Source organism: Ailuropoda melanoleuca, chromosome 11 (assembly GCF_002007445.2).
Source record: "Ailuropoda melanoleuca isolate Jingjing chromosome 11, ASM200744v2, whole genome shotgun sequence".
Classification (NCBI taxonomy): Eukaryota; Metazoa; Chordata; class Mammalia; order Carnivora; family Ursidae; genus Ailuropoda; species Ailuropoda melanoleuca.
The window spans coordinates 35,577,406-35,585,008 of NC_048228.1; the positions used below are offsets into that span (position 1 = coordinate 35,577,406).

Sequence of the window (7,603 nt, forward strand, 5' to 3'; positions counted from 1 at the left end):
GTCTATATGGCTAACATAATATAATAAAAAAAAACATTAAAATATAAAAAAAAAAACGCAGTCTATGCCTTTAGAATGGTCTCCTTGCAGACTCATCAATGCACACTCCAAAATCAAGGCATTTGAAAAAGCCACGTTGAAACTAAGATATTGTTTATATGCTATTTATACATGGCACTTATACTCTTGCTTTCTTGGTGTGTGTATTGTCTTTAGCCAAACAATTTTGACAGTAGTGACTAAATCTACCACTATGGACAAGGAAAAGGGTAAATAGTATGGTATACGGAACACAGAGTTGGAAGCCAAACAACTTGGTAATAAAACTAATTTGCTTTGTAACCAACCCTTAATAAGTCATTTAATTTTTCTGAGGCTCAGTTTTCTCTACCTTAAAACTGGGGAAGGATCGATTAACTTTATTTTACCTTGCTACTCTAAAACCATATAGGTTAATAATAAATAACATGTACAAAAATAGTAAAACAAAAATAGAAAGATACATTCTTTACCTAATTAAAAAAAATCTTTTTTCAAATAATACCTTTGAAATACTTAATAGCAAAACACTGTGCCATATTTTTTAAACCAAGATGCTATTTATCATAAAAATTATACAAGTTTAGAAGTGAAAGCTAAAGCTATTAAACAAGAAAAGTTTTATTTTGTGATTTTTTTTAAGTTCTCTCTATCATTTATTTAGGAAAAAAAAGTTTTGCATATTAGGATAAAGTGGCAGACATTAACATAGAAGCCAGTCATTTCCAATCATTAATTCCTGATCTTACAGTAGCCATGAGAACCAGCCTCTAGAAGGAATTATGTTTGAGTGCTATTATCAGGGAGAAAGGCTCTAATTAAGTCTTATTTCAAATTACAAAAACCCCAAGTATATGTAGTTTGTATTAGAAAGCCTAGCTCAAAAAACATGACCCAGACTGCCACCTTCAAAAAACACTGGTATTCTGCTATCTGTATGTACATAATTAAAAGCTCTGGTGCTAAAAAAAACACACACACTTTATGAAAACATACCCTTTCCTAAGAAAATTGAACCCAAGTTAAAAATTTTTTATGGAGTCAGATAATGATTTTAAGAATCCATTTCTGCTGATGGCAGCATGGCAGCTGATTGGCCTATATGCCAAACATATATGGAAGCAAGTGCACTGCCCAAGTGCAGACAAGCAGAACACACAGAGCTGCTCACAAAACATTCTGAGCAAGCAAACAGCTTTTCCAGTCACTGTCAAGATGTCATCATCAGCTAAAGCACACAGCGCTTCTTCAAACGTATCTTTGGTAATTGCTATGTCAGATTGTCCCTGAATATCTTCAGAAAGTTGTGACTATTTTAGAGTTGGTGTTTGCCCTTACATACACTAAGTTTTCTCAGTGCTTCAGCTAACTCTTGTCTCCATTTCAGAGAGGTGGTATTCGTCTCTGTAGTAAGAACAGATACGTCCATACTGTCAGTCCAGGGGTTCTGCTAAGCGAATTAAGGATTTCAGTTGTTGAGAGTATGCAGAAACCATTCCTCAGCTGCTACTGATCTTCCTTTCTTCCTCAGGTCTACATAATCCTGGATGAGAGCCTGGCTGTTTTGCTGGCTCAGTCAGCAAGACATGACCGTGCTGTGAGCATAAGCAATGGAGTTCTTCAATACTGCCATGTTTGTGAACCTCTTCTCCACTTGCTCCTTGCTCTGGTAGTACAGAGCCATGAAGTGGTGAACCAGATGCCTGTCATAGGCTTTATCCTGAGGGTCCAGCATGAGGAAGATCAAATCAAACCCTAATAATAACATGTGAGTAGCTGGATATTACCCATGGTTGTTTTTTTAGGATTTTATTGAGACTCAATAGAATTCGCTGCTGCCAGGATACAGGTGCATGCATTGAGCTGACAAGCAATCCCAGCCTTTGCAATAGAGTCAGCTCTTCCATGACGTTTGCGATGCTGATCTCGTATTTTCATTCATCTCCTCAAATTGATCAATACAGCAGATGCAATCGTCACTTAGGTCAAAGGCACCAGTCTTCAGGACCACCTGCTTCATGTCAGGGTCTTTTGCTACTTACACTGGTAAGTCAGTCCCAGGAGACTGGGTCATACACATACTGCAGAAGCTGGGACTTACTGGTCTCAGGGTCACCACACATCAGAATGTTGTTCTCAGCACAAAGTCTATCCAATGTGACTAAAATTTTTCCTTTTTCTGAGGAAGAGCTGAAGCAAGGTTCCCTTTTCTAAATTTTCATGTTCTTACATGCTTGGAGCTGAGACTGAAGCAATCCTCTCATAAATGCCTTGTTTTCTGTAAAGCTCCTTAAGCAATACCACATGCTTCTCTGAAAAAAGTCTCCGTTCTGTATCTTCAACTGCTTCTTCATGCAGATGTTCTGCACCCATTTTCTGATAATAAATGCCTTCAATGTGGGTTTTGTAGACAGACTTCACATTACTCACTCTTGAATTGACTCAGTAAGAACAGCTCGATAGATGTCTGTACTGTTTACTCTGTCCCCAGGTTGAACCTTGTCAACAAGATCATTGTGAGTAAAAAGGATGACAGCATGAAGCATCTGCCTTGCAGGCATATTTTCAGAAGACTCTTGAAGTTTGATCATCTGCTCATCTGAGAACACAGAGTGGTTGTGGGTCAGCACTCACACGCAGGGCTTAGCGATTCAGCCATGGTCCATTTCCAGTAAGGCAGTGTGGGTGCACACCTGACATTGCAAGAAAGACTTCTGCATCTCGGGAAGCAGGTGGGATATCCTAATCAACACGCCACTGATGGTGATAGACTGGGCAATATCTTCTGAATTTAGGTTTCTCATGTAATTAGTCTTCAACACAGTGAACAGCCCTACTTAAATCTGATGTTGTATGACTGAGTCCAGTAACTGTCAAAGATCTCATGACAGCCATGTTAAAAGTGAAGATAACTTCCTATGGGTGGCAGATGAACTGTCTGTACAGCTTTTTGTCAAGTGATTTTATTCACAGTTTACACTTTAACACGGCTCCCCAATAATATTAATCACCCCATCATTGCATGCACAAACATCCAGCAATATCTATGGTAACATTGTCTTCTTTAGCCAAAGGGTCAATAAAAAGTTGAAGAAAACCTCCAAAATTTTCTTTGCACATTGCCATATTTACATATGTTGCTCAAATCACGAGTTTTGGGCCTAGAGACTGCTCACTAGCCACTGTATCCTCTGTTGCTGGCCCATCCCACAAATTCACCTACAGACCCTTCCATGTAGACCCCACGTCAGGCCTCTACCTCATGGGTGTGCTGCTAACACCACAGCTTGGGGCTCCTTCTACCCAAGAGCTGGAAGTGCCATATGTCAGTGGGGAATTAACTTTCAAATCAAGATGAATAGTTGAAGAATGCATCAGAGGACAGCTGGAAAATAATGTCCCGCGTGTCAGGGTTCTGCAGGCCAGTTCTAGGCTAGGCTGGCATCGGCAGCAGCTCTCCTGTAGAGGTAACCTCTACAGCTCTGAGATGGAGACAACCCGGCATCCTCAACCTGGAGCAGGAAAAGATGGCCACCTCTGACGTATATACGCCTCTGGGTGTACCTGACAGGTCATGTTCCCAGATAGCCCCAAGAATATTTTTTTACTTTTTTAAAAGTTTTAAAAGATATAAAGTATTAGAATTAGGTGATAACATGAATTTTACTTGAGGATGATATCAATGTCTACTTGAAAAAGACAAGAGAATAAACTACAAAGGAAGAAACAAGAATCAGGAGTCAGGCTTCAAGAGTTGATCAGCTCGATCACAAAATATATCAAACATCAACAACTGCCTTACATACCTACAATATCTACTTTGAAAACATAATGGGAACAAATTGTATTCATGACAGTGTGTGCACACAAGCACACACACACAGACTCACATACTCAAAACTTTACAAAACTTTAGGAATAAAGTATAATGCAAATAGGTATGAAAGACACCAGTCTTTATTGAGGGCTATAAAAAGATGACTATATGGATAGATACCATGTCCTTGAGTGAGAAGACTGAATATTTTAAAAATTATAACTCTCAAAACAAATCTCTAAAATTCATATAAATAGCAATGGCTTGGGGGTTACTCATTATATCTGGGAGAAATAAACATTTGAGGATTGACTGGTGTTTTTTTTTTTAAAGAGAAATGTGGAAGTACCTATTTTACCACTTCATAAAATACACTGTAAAGCTTCCATACAACAGTGTCCTGATTTCCATGCAGTGGTTACTTGAATGTAATTAAAAATTTTATCACTAGAATATTCTTATTGTAATAAAGAGCCTGACCTCATTTGTGATGTTTGGTGGCTGATTTCTTTCTAAGCTTTGGTCTCCCTTTCCCTTCAGCTCCACATGTGGACAGGTTGATCAAGAAAGCCCATCCTGCACCTCCTTTGCTGACACCAGTAGGAAACACAAGCCTTGAAAATCTCTAGCCCAAGTAAATGGGAATTCTTCCCAGTCCCACCTCCTAGCCACTAGCAAGACCTGGCCCAATCTCGCTGCTTAGCCCAACCCAGCCTGGACATCCCTGGGGCTACTCTGCTCTCCTGGGAGTTCCTGTGTGAGTAATAACCTTTCTTTCAAATTTTCTGGGTGCATGCAGTATTACCAATCTTGGCATCTGAAATGGAATGAACAAAGCACTCATACGAGGCAAAGTAATATGACTGGGGAAAAAATAACTCCATTTTTGTTAAAGTCGATTTGAATGTGGGGCAACAAATAATGAAACCGAGCATGTGATTCTTGATCTCAGGGTGATGTGTTCAAGCCCCACACTGGGCTGAGTTTACTTAAAAAAAATAAGGAAACTGAATATCTGCAATGATATATATCATTCAAACTTAGTCTCTAAATATATAGAATGGATATATTCCTTTAAAAAGTCTCACTGGGCTGAAAGCTTATTGGGACAAATATACAAACATTCCCCCCAAAATAAGTGTCATAATTATTATATTAAATTATTATTTTGATTATACATTTTCCAACAGGAATGTTTTATATATTGAACTGCTCCATGAGAACCACCTACATATTATGGTGTCTCTCTTTCCTCCCGCTAATACTTTCACTAAATAAGTATCTCCTAAGCAACCGCCCAAACTATTATTCTGTCTTTGTGAGAAATCGTCAGAAGAATGAATATACTCAGGTTCTTGCATCCTAGCCAAACCATGAATTAATAGATTGGCAGGATCAGAATCATGTTCAACAACTTCCCTTGGCTTCATACCTGCCAAATCTCTACATAGACAGATAGGGAGATCTTGGCAACACGTTGAGTTTAGATTTGACTTATTCATTTTTTAGTTGAAATATCTTACTCTGCCAATATATTCAATGCATTTAATTCTCAAGCACTTCTGTTGATAAGAGCTTAAATTCTCATTAAAGCGATTCTTTTACAAAGAGGAAACATACCAAGAGAAAGATCCAGGCTATTCTCCTTTTGCTACATTTCTTTCTTCCACTTCCTGGTTTCTTGTTCATCTAGTTCACTCCTAATGACAAATTTTTAAATTTTTCTCTGGCTTTTCTAAATACAGTCATATTTCATTCAACTAGTTGTTTCTCTTTTTGTTTCAGGAGAGAAAGGGGAACACATCCGAGAGAAAAAGGATAGGTTAAATAAGGAACATAAACTTCCAAATGTCTGTCTTCTTTGTGTGAAGGGTACAGGAGAAATTTGTTTGCTTTATTAATCATTTCATTTTAAATCCAAGAAGCTGTGTGAGACAAACGGAAAATGCCAGCAAGGATGACATGACAAAGAGGCTAATAAACTGCAGAATGCTTATACCGTTGAGAGGAGCTAAACAGCATAAACTGCCTCCTGGGAACCGAGCACGTGGCTCAGCCAAAGCGGGTCACAGCCAGGCTAAACACCACACTGACAGTGAGGAAGAAGAATGCACCGGATATCTAAAATAGGTTACGAAGACTGCAAAATAGTAACTGTTTATGAATTACATCTTTATTATAAGATAAATTTAGCAGCATCTCCTCTAATATCTTCCCATGTATCATGTAATTGAAAAACAGTGAAGTCTTGTGCTTATTTTTTTCAGTTGTTGGTGTATTTTAAAGAAAAAGAAAACCGCAGCTCTTTGTGCTTTGTGACAGGCACCAAAATAATTTGAGTATCTCTAATCCTAATGGCGTAACAAAGGCGATTGAAAATATTTCATCCACTAACTTTATACTTGCATACAATTCCCTGACAGGTAAGTAAGGGCTCCTTGTTTTATGCATGTATTTGACATTCTGACCTTGTTTCTTTTAATATTTTGTTTCTCTATTATACTGCCTTGTGCTTTGAATTGACAACAATATTGGCGATGAAAAACATCCTTTTAAAAGATATCTCAACAAAAAATGACTCATTGTATCCCCTTTACGTGAAAATTAAGGAGCGTGAAACGTTAGCCAAAAGTTACCTTCTTGATGGTCTCCAGCATGGAACGCCCTCCCTGCCAGGGCTTGGAGTTCTTTCTGATACAAGACAAACTGGCCATGCTGTGCCACTTTCGGTCCTCCAGTTTCTTATGAAAAGCATTAGCAAGCAAAAGCACAGTGTCATATATGTAAAGGTTTGAAATCTGAAAAGACATTAGACAGTAATCATTAGAATCATTGATGCCGACCATTGAGAATAAGGTGAAAATCCTCAGCTTGGCTGCTTCTGTTCATGTCATAGATGGCTGGTTTACCGGATTATTCATTAAGCAAAAGGTTTCTTTTTTTCATTTCCTGGGCAATTTTGCCATTGACAATGAAGTCTTGTCTGATTGTATGCCTCAATTGCTTTTTCAGGTTATTTAGGTGTGAAAGAGAAGATAAAAAAGAAAAGTTTCGACAGAGGCAAGGCTGTTAGTGTCAGACCTTTGAAAATCACTGGCCCTCATTTCTTTCTGAAGAGGTAAGGATCTAAGGGTTTCAGATTGGAAGGGCAAACTGAATAATACATTTTCTGAATATGTCAAGTTTTTGCATTCTGATTATTCAGATGGAGAAATATCAACTTGATCTTACATATAAAATGAGTGTCATAGGTGCAAGAAAAAGGAAACGGCCATCTGTGTATATGCGCGTGTCTATGGGGTTTCGGTGGCGAGAAAATGAGAGAACACAGCGCCATTCATAAACATTACAATTATCAAGCATCTATACAAAATTATCTAGGTACACAAAGGCATTGCAATTCATTAACATGACAAATACCATGAAATATTAACTGTGTGTGAATATGTGTTATATATATTAAGGCTTTCTTTTTCCAAAGTAATCATGTCATTATCTTTCTTCTACATAAATTGAAAAAATGCATCGTGAAAATTTTTGCTGTGATCTATTGCACTCTTACACTTAACTCTTGCCAGAAGTACTATCCATACTGTCAAGTATAGAAGGTGTTTATTTTTCAAAGAAATGAGAAATTATTTAGAAACTATAAACACCAAGAGATATCCAAAGTCAATAAAAGATTTTAAACTTTGTATTATTACTTCCCTGAAGGAAAAATAAAACACAAAGTAAAAAAAAAAAAAA

General features: G+C 37.7%; 1 protein-coding gene and 1 pseudogene across 1 annotated transcript in view; both read right to left on the reverse strand.

Annotated features, from left to right (window-relative positions):
- The window catches only part of GRID2 (glutamate ionotropic receptor delta type subunit 2), a 1,429,995-nt gene that overhangs the window by 510,938 nt on the left and 911,454 nt on the right, over window positions 1-7,603 (reverse strand). The gene's annotated exons all lie outside the window — the stretch shown is intronic.
- LOC105237348 lies at window positions 1,062-6,702 on the reverse strand (annotated as a pseudogene).